Source organism: Mya arenaria, chromosome 5 (genome assembly GCF_026914265.1).
Source record: "Mya arenaria isolate MELC-2E11 chromosome 5, ASM2691426v1".
Lineage (NCBI taxonomy): Eukaryota > Metazoa > Mollusca > Bivalvia > Myida > Myidae > Mya > Mya arenaria.
In genome coordinates this window covers 58,318,364-58,331,250 of record NC_069126.1, presented here as the reverse complement: position 1 = coordinate 58,331,250, position 12,887 = coordinate 58,318,364, and the positions used below count along the sequence as shown (strand labels likewise).

The window sequence follows — 12,887 nt, the reverse complement described above, 5'->3', positions numbered from 1 at the left end:
TATGGCACAGTAACCTAAAAACTTTATAGGCAGGTTGGTAATGACCAGCAGATAAAGCATATTGGTTTTGAGATTATATGGTCAAAGGTCAAGGTCGTTGTGACCGTAAGCCGAAAATACACAGTTTCCAATTAATAATTGATAAACGCTTATGCCAAGAGACATCAAACTTAGTAGTCCCTTATACACCGTGGATGAGCAAAAAAAGTCACGTGACCACAAATGTAAACGCCAGAAGTATTTTGGCTCGATTGATCGTCAATCAAGGTAAGTTTCATATGATATTTTTGTTATACGCGAGAGTTCGTTCAAATGATATAGCGCAAAAAAGAATGCATTGTTTAGTCTTTCAATCGGTGTATTGGTCACCATTCATGTCTGCATAGTTTCCGAGAACACTTCGATCCAAATTGTGTCCATGAATGCAAACGCACGTAGGTAGTGTTAAAATGTCACATATTTTGAAAAATTGCCACATTTTTTTCAATTGTTTTGAGTTTCAGTTGTTCAATAATGGCTTTTATTTGTTTTATGAATATTTTGTGCGATGCAATTTGTACAAACAAATCCATTTTCTGAAGTATTTAAATTTGGCAAATGCACGTTGGCATTTTCATAAAGCAAACGTACGTAGTCTACCTAAAATGACAAACGCACGTAGGCATCTTATATAATAATAATAATGAGTTATCGTATATGTCGAAAGCTTTTAAAACTTTTTATTCTTTTTATATCCATAACTATTGCTGTAAGATTTTTGAATTTATATTTAATTATTATTATGATCATAATGCTTGCGGTCATATGCATAAGGGAAAGTGAAACGCTTTATGTCGTTTTACTTAGCTAGATAAGCCATCTTTTAAGATTTTAATAAGCGTTTGTTTGCACGAGACATATTTTTTATGAACATGCTTTTACAGATGATATTCTTTTAACAAACTACAATTTGTGTAATATATTTTGCGAAGTAAATCAAGTGGCGCTTAATTAATGAATGACAGTGTCTGTTTCAGTGATGTCATTTGTTTGCCACGTTTGTGGGAATGCGTTGAAAACGACATGGGGGCTGAAATTGCATGAGCGCCGCCATGACGGTATAAAAGCATTTACATGCTGTTAGAAACAGTTATACACCACGGAGAGCTTGACGCGCCATATGTAAGTGTATTATAGTATTAAAAAATGCTTATATTATTCTTGTTTTATTCTAAATTATTCTATAATTAAGCAATTATCTACAAGTCACAAGCTCAGGCGTTTTTATTAAAGGTTACGAAAATATTGCAATAATAAGTATTTTTATTGCATACTTTTAAAGGCATACATGTATTTATACAGGTGCACCACACATGGATCCAATAAGCAGTTTCTGTGCCCGAAATGCATGCAGGAGGTCACCACACATACATACCTGAACAGGCATTGGCGAGGAGAAGATGGCACGAAACGTTATACGTGCGACATGTGTGTGATTTCAATGGAGGAGAAATAGACATGAAGGCCCATATGGACGGTCATACTGGCGAGAAATCATACCAGTGCGCTGAATGTGGAAAATGTTATCGGCATAGAAGTAGATTGTGCAAGCAAAAGTTATTAAACATACCAAATAAAACATCAAATTTTAGATAATAAGTACCTTTCATGGCCGAGAGTGCAATGTTTATCCCAACCCAAACATAGAGTGTATTGCAGAAGCGGGGTTTGCCGTGTTTCCGCAAAACACCCTCCGAGAGGGGTGGTATGAACCGATCTTACACGAGCGGCGATGATCCTGGAAAAACCAGGAAATCTTTTGTGCGTAGTGAATATAATGCGCGTATGGATTTGTAATAATTCGTGGTTGTTATGGATATTCGTGCAGTGATTCAGATTATGTTTATGTTATGATTATATATTTATAGTTCTAAAAAGAGGACAGCGTTATTTCTTGAATGGAGCGCGAAAACTCTTCTATTGCGCCATTTGAAGCGAGAAATAATCAATTTTGATTTTTAAAATTGCCACGAGACAATGTTTCCATGATGCTACAGACAACAATCGTCTACAAGGGAGGTAATTTTGTGATGACGATTGAAACAAATGAATTCCATACGGGTACTTGTTTTATCTTGGCCCTTGCCAAATTCTTAGGTGAACTTATCTGATGTGGAAGAAAGTAGAATCTCAGGCAGATCATAACAGAAGTATTGTTTATTAATTAATCGTTGTGTTATTTGATTACTTATCTTTGATTTTATCTGATGATCTATGATCGCTTTTATTGTCAATCATTTTATTCAAAACTAATCTAAGATATTCTGTTATAGAATAAATGAAGAACATTTCCATTATAATGTCTTTATTTCTGTAAAACAGCACTTACACATACAGTTCAAAGAGTATTTTCAGTGATATAAACATTGTTCCGAGTAGAGCATACATTGTCATTGTATCATCACAATATCATTTTATGGTTATCATTATCACAATATCTGTCATTAACAATTATCATGATAGTATTATCATCACAACATGAAGAATGGTTAAATAAAAGGTTCATTAAAGATGTTTAAAGTATGTTCAAATGAAACGTTTATCTCCATGCGATCTGTTACAAGCATCTTAGAATAGTTGCGTCTGGCCCGCTCCCAGCACACACCAATGGTTCCCCTCTGTAATGCATTTCTGTTTTTCAAAACAGTCCCGTACTGTACTGTACTCCGACTCTTTGTATCAAACGTGTGGTTCCTGAAATGTGACATTACAACAGCTGTTCTAAATGTTCGAGATAAACATTTAACAAGTCTGTATACCACCGGCATGGCCGGATGAGAGTTTGTTCGAGAACTCATATTTCCCGCAACACTCCCGCATAATATCGTGTCAATGTTTGTTACGTATCATAAACTTATATAACTATCATTATGATGGATATTTAATAATAAAGCGGATAAATATCTTCAATATCTTGAACACATTTTCAGGTTTTAAATTTTAACGAAATATTCGTTTGCTCCTTACTATAAGATGCCTACGTGCGTTTGCCATTATAGGTAGACTACGTACGTTTGCCAGATTTGAAATACTTCAGAAAATGCATTTTTGTACATATTGCATCGCACAAAGTATTCATAAAACAATTAAAAACAATTATTGAACAACTCAAAAACAAACCTTTTGAATAAAATGTGGCAATTTATCAAAATATGTGACATTAAAACACTCCCTGCGTTTGCATTCACGGACACAATTCGTATCGAAGTGTTCTCGGAAACTATGCAGACATGAATGGTGACCAATACACCGATTGAAAGAAAAAACAATGCATTCATTTTGCGCTATGTCATTTGAACGAACTCTCGCGTATAACAAAAAATATCGATATGAAACTTACCTTGATTGACGATCAATCGAGCCAAAATACTACTGGCATTTGCATTTATGGTCACGTGACTTTTTTGCTCATCCCTGGTGTTATACATGACCAGCGTTCTAACTATTTTGACGTCATTTGGACTAAGATCAAGGTCGTTGTGACGTTGAGCTTTAAATCCGTTTTTTTTCAATAACTGAAAAATGGATGTATTTATGTACCTCATACTTTTAGATTTACCTTTTACGTTTTTTATTTATTCAGGATTGTTTTGATCAGAGTGAGGTTTGTGCACGTAAACAGGTTTAAAACCCAGTAAATTTACATTTGACTGACCTTTCCAAGGCGGTACCTAACAATCTTTGATAAACATACCTATTTTTTTTATATAGTATATATGCAATGTGCTATTTGTGCAGTTTTGTGCTGTTGTTCCATGTTTCTTGTTTGTGATTTTTTTTTCTATGTCTTTGGCGTTTTCCCTGTGCCATTAAACGGGGTTTATGTTTAAACTTTTGACTACTGAGCTTGTTTCTGTATTTTTTCACATAAGTATTGGTATGCTAGTGAACTGCATCTGCTTCCTTTTATTCATGTGTCAACAACTTTTGCGACGTCTTTGATGCTTTGCATCAAATTTAGTCTTTTCCTTAATATTTATCCTTTATTGGATAAAGTATGCCTTTCAATTGCGTTGTGATTCAATGTTCAGCATTTGAAAATTACTTTTTAACAATAATGCTCTCTTTACTTTACGGTCATATATCTAACATATTTAAAATTGCATTTTTATCGATTAAGTTTTATTATCCTTTTTTATTATACATGTTCTAAACAAATGTTCAGATGTTTTACGATTAAATGTTTATAACGATATTTGATAATTGGTGCTGACAAGATATTTCCCATAGCACAGACCTGCCATGAAACTTAAAAAGAATCCATCTTTTAAACAAGCTTGATTTATTTTAAGTAGAAATACTGCCATAACACATGAATGAGTATAACCTGCCCATAAACTTGTTTTAAACATCTATTCAAATAGTCCTGAGTAGATGTATCTTACATTATCAGTTCAACAAATCATTTATACCAGCGTTCTAAACTTCCTGATTGTGCAATATATTTGTAGGATTATATGATTTATATTTTATCAACACAAATTAAAAATAAGTACATGCAGTCATGTTTTTTCAAGTATTACAGGTGATACTAGTTGTGTGCGGGATAACGTCCTTAGGTAAGAGTTGGAATACTAATGATATATGATTTTGTCAAATAGTTTTAATTTTGATAAGCTTTATAGATTCAATATGTTATATGTTTTATTGAAATATGTATTCATCACACACACACATCACACACATGCACGCACGCACTCACACAAACACACACACAAACAGGCGTACACACAAATACGCACACGACCACGCCAGAGCACACACACACACACACACACACACACACACACACACACACACACACACACACAAACACAACCACACGCTCGCACGCACTCGCACTCGCACGCGCACGCGCACACATGCACACACACACACACACACACACACACACACACACACACGCGCGCGCGCACACATGAATTCAATAACATATCAATGAAGTAAAGTATTTGTATTTCAATGTAATGCTTACAGGAAGCAAAATCCGATTTTTTTAAACGTAAACATTTGTTATGTTCGACACAATGTGTAAGCATTAACATATTAGTGACTTAATAAATATTCAGTTCACAGTAAGTAATTCAGAAATGGTAGAACCGCGTTTTGAGGTGTAGAAGGGACCTTTTATTTACTTACCTCTATATACAAATAGAACTAAAATACAGTTTGTATAGCGTCAAATAAAGACATTTATAAGTGGTATATACTTTTTGATTCGCAAAGTAGTATACAAGATAAATAAAGGAAACTGTGCTGATGGGCAAAGGGGTTATCAACTACGAATTCCCAATTGACTGTAGAAATAGTATACAATAGCATTTTTGCACTATGACAAATATAAACAGTTATTAAATTGAACCATGACACTAGCTTATATGATCAGAATACGTATAATATCTTACATAACTACTGATTTTGGAAAGTAGATGCATTTCAAGTTCTTAAACTTATATCAATTGCAAAAGGTTGAATCTAACGATCGACTCAGGTTATTCATTAACTTGAATAAATCCGAATACTGCGGGCAGGCGTGCGTTCGTGCTCATGTGTGCATAAATGTGTGCGTGCATGGATGAAATGATACAGAAAGATGAATGGCGAGGTACTCCCGCTCTATTTTTGTAAATCGCCAATATTCAGCTCTAATGTATACACCACTATCAATTCTGAAAACATGAACATTTCGGAAAACAAGTCTAAACAAGTATTACACTGTTCTGTTTTATATAATACAGTAGACCACCACTTATTAGTAAATTAACGGTATTTAAACCTAATTAATCCGTTGATCATGACACGTAAGTCTTTTGGATCCAACTAGATGTTTCATTTTCTCGTTTTGGACGCATTGACTATTGTTTCGTTTTTACTTGAAACGGTTTCTGCGTGCTACTGCGTGCATATAAAAACATACATAAGATCAATAACAAATATGTTATTATATCACAAATACACAGTATGAAAAATCCGCAATTTAAAATTGTATTTTTATTTACAAGTTTTACTGTAGTTTTAAAAAAGATCAATGGATTAGAAAATGGTACATACAATTTTTATCTCAAATCATTAACATGAAACAGCATCAAACAAATATATAAAATATAGTGTGTTTTTTCAAACAAGTTTCACCTTAACTAACTTTTAATTCAGCTTTAAAACGATCAATACATTAAGGAGAAGTATGATAATTCTATTTTCTTTTTCAATTTATCATGCATTATGCTTTTAGCTAAGGGCATAACTATGTCAGGGAACGGAACATCTGGGGGTTTCACAGTCCAGGAAAACTCACCCCTGAAGCTGACGTGCTCTTCGTCTATCGATATGAGCTATATTACCTTTGCTGTAAGAGAACTGCAATTGCCTAAATTAATAATATCAGTAGGATACGGCCCATCTGGCTGTGCGATGGACCCCCAGCTTTCCTACCTCAGTTGCTCATGTGTTAGTAAGCGGGAGTACGTCTGTGTCATCAGGAACGTCACCAGAGACATGAGCGGGAAAGTTTGGTTTTGTTTCCCACCAGGAGGAGATATAACGGACAACAGTGGTGATAAAACAATCGTCGTTACAAGTATGTATCAAGCAAAATGTTTTTGATCATTGTAAATGAATGTTTTAAAAGTACGTTTGTGAACGCTTCATAGAAAGTCTAAGCACACACTTTTCCTGGTTAAATTTACATCCCGTAAAATTCATATATTATCAAGTGTTTATCGGTTAAGCTTTAAAACTTATTAAGTTATTATACTTAAATAGGTGAAATAATTGTGTCTTTTTTTGGTTATTCAAAAATTATTAATACCGTTGTTTGTGTTGTGTATAATGTAAAACGTGTGTACAATAGTCAGCAGAAATAATAGAAATATAAACTTTTAATCCAATACAAGTCTCATGTCCAATGCTTACCATTCGAATATGTTTAAAAACCTATTAATAGGATTATTCGTATGTTTATGCAAGATAACATGGATATATAGAGTTAAATGAACTAAACCACATGCATTTTGGGATATAATAATTATAGTTGCAATACTTTTGGTACAAAAGGTACATGCCATATTATGTTTTTAGTTCTTAAGGTCAAACTTAAATACCTTCTGTAATTACAGTTGATAAAAAGGACATCAGTTTAAAAAAGGGATGGTTATTATCGATATAATCAATTGCCATAACGTAAAGTGAATGTGTACTTGAATACAACCCATTACTTTCAATTTACTTTCTAACTAAAGATTATTAGTATTGCAAAATCACTGACTGGTAATTTTAAGCAAAAAAAAGTTTAGATAAACACGAGATAAAACTTTATATTTTTATAAACATAAAATTCGTTTTTGACATCGAAATGCATACAATTTAAAAGTAAATGCTTAAGAAGAAAATCAATCAGGCATGTGTTTTTAGTGTAAATGGACACTGACGCTCGGGCACATTACGTAACCTCTTCCACCGAACAATGAATTTAACAACTGCCGTATTGAAATGGCAAGTGTATCCATATTTTAACAGGCAGGTTCGGGCTCGAGTATTTAACCACCTTGTGTTGGTATGTTTGTTCACATTTTTGTGATTCCGGCATATAAACGAACATCCAAATAACATACCTGAATAAAAATGTGCTCAAGCGTCGATTCTTGTAAAGGATGATGATGGATGTAAAAGTGAAAGTCAGAACGTTAATGTACATCAGGTCTCAGTCGTCGCCGGTTTAAGTATGTCTATTTCCTGTTAGCTGGTTCCCTACATAAACTTTTATTAGACTGGTTATTTGAATAGATCATAATAGATAAAGTGACGTGTTCCCAGATCACTTCACACCTCCCCATGTTATATTTTTCAAGATGTTTCATTATCCATAGAAATATTAAAATAGTTAATCAGTCTTTACATCATTATAACAAAGCTAAAAATGCACCTAAACAATTTGGAACTATAATTTTAAAAAACTCCACAAATAACTTCTTAAAAGATCATTTAGAGGCACCCAACCATTTATACATATATATATTGAGTATTACTCACTTGAAAATAACCCAACCATTGTGTTATATCACATAAAAAATGAATATTAATTTTCATGTATAAATGCCCATACACATAATGAGTTATATGCAAATTAAATTTAAAAGTTTGACCCAACCATTGGGTTATATCACATTAAAATTGAATATCAATCACCACGCATAAACGCCCACACAGAATAAGTTATATGAAAATTATGTTTAACGAATATGAGTTACGGCTTTTTATCTGTCTTCCAATCCCTTCTTTGTTTACAATTTATATAAGCGTCTGGTATTTTACATAGTTATGCTACAGATGTCTTGAACTGTTGAGTTTCGTTATTTGGCAATTTCAGCAGCTACATCCCCAATGAATTTGGGAGTATTCATACTTGCAGCCTTTGACACTTTTGGATATGGAGAATCAGTTTCAATTAATAACCGATTTGTTGGAACTTTCTGCAGTGCTGCTTGCTGGTTATTGTCAAAGAACCGGACCATTCCAATAAACCCAAAATAAGTATAGTGACATTCAGATAACTTCTCATGGTCTCAGTTGTACCAGCAAAGCAATGTAGATGAAACGGTTGATTTCTGGCAGTGTTTCCACTAATTCCGATGATATCTAAACATCTTCGGTTCAGTTCTCCAGGTTCCTCTGATCTCGTATATGGTGAATCACAGAAAACCGGATTGAGACCAAACACCTGTACTAACATCTTCTCTTGGCTCTCCCACTTTTCCTCTGGTTCAGTATGGTCCAATCTTACTTCACCCAAAGCCACAACATTGGCAAGTGTTAATTGTAAGTCTAACTTTCAGAGAATTGGAGGTAAACTATCAATGGATGAAGCATTTTGCTGATGAATTCCCATAGCGGCTGAAAAAACAGATCCAAGATGTGTATAATCTCCCAATAAGTGATTGAGATCGCAGAAAATGGCTATTCCTCCCACCATTTCTCATTTCTAGGAACTGATCCCACAGATACATTTATCAAATGTTTTGTTGAGCTGAACTTGTTTAAATTCAGTTTGTACAGTAAACGGTCTAAATAAAAATGGTTGTCCATGGCTTTAGCTTTTTGTTTAACTTCTAAGTTTGAAATCATGCATTTGCGAATTGCTTATATTCTTTTGATGAAATTGTGTCGGAATATGATGATATTCAACATGCTGACGAAGATTTCTGAAAGTCCCACATGACAGCGGACAAGATTGATCCTTGATACGCGCATTTGATCCTTGTTTTGGAACTGAGGTATTAGATCCTCTCTGTCTTATAGCCCTTTATCTTTGAAGTTGTGTATCAGGACTGGTTTCGTCGTCTGAGATTACAATTACGTTTGAATCCAGGTTTATGCTATTATTCATGTCGACCTCCATAGCTTCATCCAAAGAATTGGATTCTACTTTCATGGGTAGCATTGTCTCATTAATTTGACAAGAAGATGTATCGATAGAGGCATCATTTCAGTTTTAACCATATCATCCTCACTCAAACATTTGGGTTCTAAATCCAAAATGGCGACATTACTTTGATTAATCAGGGGATTGGAACATGTACTGACAGATGCATCAATTTCAGTTTCAGCTCTTTGTCACCACCCAACATATTGTGTTCTAAATCTAAAATTGATTCAGTTGTATGTTTTTCCTTCACTCATTGGGTTATAAATCCAAAAGTGAGTCATTAACCAAAGTTTCAGCTCTTTCGTCACCACCCAACAGATTGGGTTCTAAATCTTAAATTGAATCAGTTGTATGTTTTTCACCCAACTCATCAATTTCAAAAGTGAGTCTTTAAGCATATCCTCTTTATCATTCAACAGATTTGGAATAACTTGATTACATCTGGAGTACCAATAGTGTCAACACTAAAAGTTTCCACAGGTTCCTTTTTAACAGATTCTTCACAAAAAAACGAATGTCTCTACTAGAAAAAACATCAATACCAGTGTCTATTGATAAATAGGGGTTTCCCTTTTTAATAGGTTAGTGACCGTCCCCCCAAATTTGTTCCAATGATTTCAAACATTCTGTCGTTAAAATATTGTCTGCATAACTTTTGGCCTCCCGGATGAACTTAACGTTTATTCGACTCTGTTCAATTTGACATTGTTCTGTAACGATCCTATTAATCTTTTCTTGGTCCTTGACCAAACCTAATTGAAAGCTCAATAATTTGGCTGATGGCAATCTGTACTTTGCGAGAATATAATGTTTCCATTTCCCGTACACTATCATCGGGATTAATTGGAATTATTCATTCTGTTTCTTTCCATGACCTTTTTGGGCTCCCTTCCAAAGACTCGGAATCTGTCATCCTGTAAAGTTAAATCAAATTCCATTTTCCTGGTATGCCTTTATTCTCCTTCTCGCAAGCTGTACAATCATACATACTTCAAAGTCACCAACTCATTTTCTCTATCATTCACACAGCGCTCATAAAATCATATCATTGCATTCATCACATTGTATCCTACATTTTTATCATAACTGAATTGTTATGACATTATTTAGTCTATGTTTGTAATGAAGTCATAACAATTAAACTTAGTTTTTTTTTTTGAATAATTCTGAACACCGAATCATAATGAATTGCTACTGTTGTTTTATTTTTATCATACAGCTTAATCAATAACATCTGCAGTAATATGTATTCTAGTAATATAAATTCATTTATAATAAACTTTCTGGATAATAGTTCATCATGATTCTTAATATCATGCTTGGTTATGTTGATTTTATAAGTGCTTTCAGTGCTTTGATTTGTTTAATGTTATTCTCTACAGTTCTCCCCCTTTGTGTTAATTTAGACATTTATTATGGGTGAATGTTTTGAATATTTAGTGTTGCTCTAGAAATGGTGTTTATGCTTTTAGTGTTGATAAAACATGTACTGCTTATAAAGTGTTTCTCTTGATGTGGCGTATGCGTTTATTTGTTGGACATTGTTGTTAAAACAATTACTGTTGATAAAACATTGAACTGAACTGTTGAGTGTTGTAATCATATCAATATTGCACTCGAGATAAAAACTACTACCAACTACCCTTTCTAGTTTTCTCGCAATAAGCTTTCCTTGCAACTTTATTTTTACCCTAACCTGTAGCTAAAGAACTTCAGCGAACACGTTATATATTATCTTTTTGGACGTGTTGGCTGAAGAGAACGCCGTATCCAAACCCTACCAGAATTCTTGATATTTTTATGTCACGCTGTTATTTCACTTGTATGCATTGTACAGGCAAAAGAACTATATCCTCAGGTAAATGAAACACATTTTCAAAACCAAAAAACGCTTTATAGATAGTTAATTTATCATTTTAATAAATCCGATTATAAGCATTCCTTAACTAGGTCATAGTTGTTTTCAACTTTAATCACGTGATAAAAAGATTTTCAGAAAATACCCATGTGACCTACATTAGACCTCACAAATGTATTGTTTATTATGCTGTTATTTTTTTCTATTTTGAATAATAAGTAAATAACTAATAACAAATTTGGAATAAATTAATTGTTTTTACTTATCAAAAGGTATTTTCAACCTAACTGCAATTGGTTTCAACTAAATGAACAATGTGAATCCGATGATATAAATAGAATCCAGCGACATCATCATGGTCATGTGATTGTTGATTCTGGTTGACTTTTATATGGGGGTTACGCCATAACTTTAATGTGTTGTAAACATCAGAAAAAATAAATATCAACATTAAAGTTATGGAAGCCAGAACTACCTAACCTGATGATGTTCAGGACAATATAATTGGAAATGCCCAATTCGTGCGTATTGAAAACATCGCTTACTTGATGGAATTGAGCGTTACATCTGTACTTGATTTGATTCTCTCCCATGTCAAATAATCAGGTCCAATATGTCTGGACACCCGGCTTTCACGTACCTTACTTTGGGACATTTTAGCGAACGCAGCTACGCTTTTCTCTGCGGACACCTTAGTTATGGGTTAAGACCCTTGGCACAAGCAAGTCATTTTGTCCATTACTTGAGCCACAGTAGCTAGCCCCTCTCTTATGACACGTTTATCACATGTTTGGTCTTGCTTGGGTTATTTCCTTCTACCTAAACTGATAGCTTGTATCCCATGGATTTTGTGTCCAGGCCATTACTCTCCGAAAGTCGGAATTTACTTTCTCCAGCTCCAAATTTTCCCATATCATCACATTGGGACCCTCTTTCCCAGACATTACCCTTTGTTATTTGGGAGTCATTTTCGTTAACCCGACATATACCCGAATTATCAAAGTGGGGCCCTCTATCTAAATCGTCCAATCTACCCTGGACAAATAATTATACAAGTACTTTCTCCACTATCCCTTAACGTACCCGAAATCGGGTTCTGAATTTTACTTTGAGGTATTTCCCCATGAACACTGCTCAAGTTATTAGGTTCATTATTCATTACCCCTTCCATGAAACCAGGATTTGGTATGCATTGGTACCCTGGCTGATAACCCATAAAACCTGGAAACATGACATTAATTCCAAGACCCTGTTGCATTTGTGGGTGCATCATGTATGGATTTATTGGATATGGGTATATCTAAGGTGGTGTTATTGTGGGATATGAACCCAGTTCATACGGATTGGGTGGTTGCATTGGTAGATGGGATAGGTACGCATATGGTGGTTGCACTGATGAATATATTTGTGGTAATGTACCAACAAGAGAAATTGAATATGCCATGAGTCCCTTGATACGTTTCCTACAGTTTAATTCTTAAACTGTGTGGCTTTGAAGTTTTGTGCCTCACTTACTATTTGTATTTGCCTCATTCATGGTTCACTTATTTAAGACAACCCTAAACATCT

At 34.2% G+C, this 12,887-nt stretch overlaps 1 protein-coding gene across 1 annotated transcript in view; it reads left to right on the top strand.

The window, feature by feature from the left end:
* The first annotated feature begins 4,443 nt into the window (after positions 1 to 4,443).
* The window catches only part of LOC128236075 (kin of IRRE-like protein 1), a 57,183-nt gene continuing 48,739 nt past the window's right edge, over positions 4,444 to 12,887 (top strand). The window contains exons 1-2 of the mRNA XM_052950896.1: positions 4,444 to 4,598; positions 6,272 to 6,616. The gene's annotated coding sequence lies outside the window, so the exon portion shown is untranslated. The remainder of the gene's footprint in view (positions 4,599 to 6,271; positions 6,617 to 12,887) is intronic.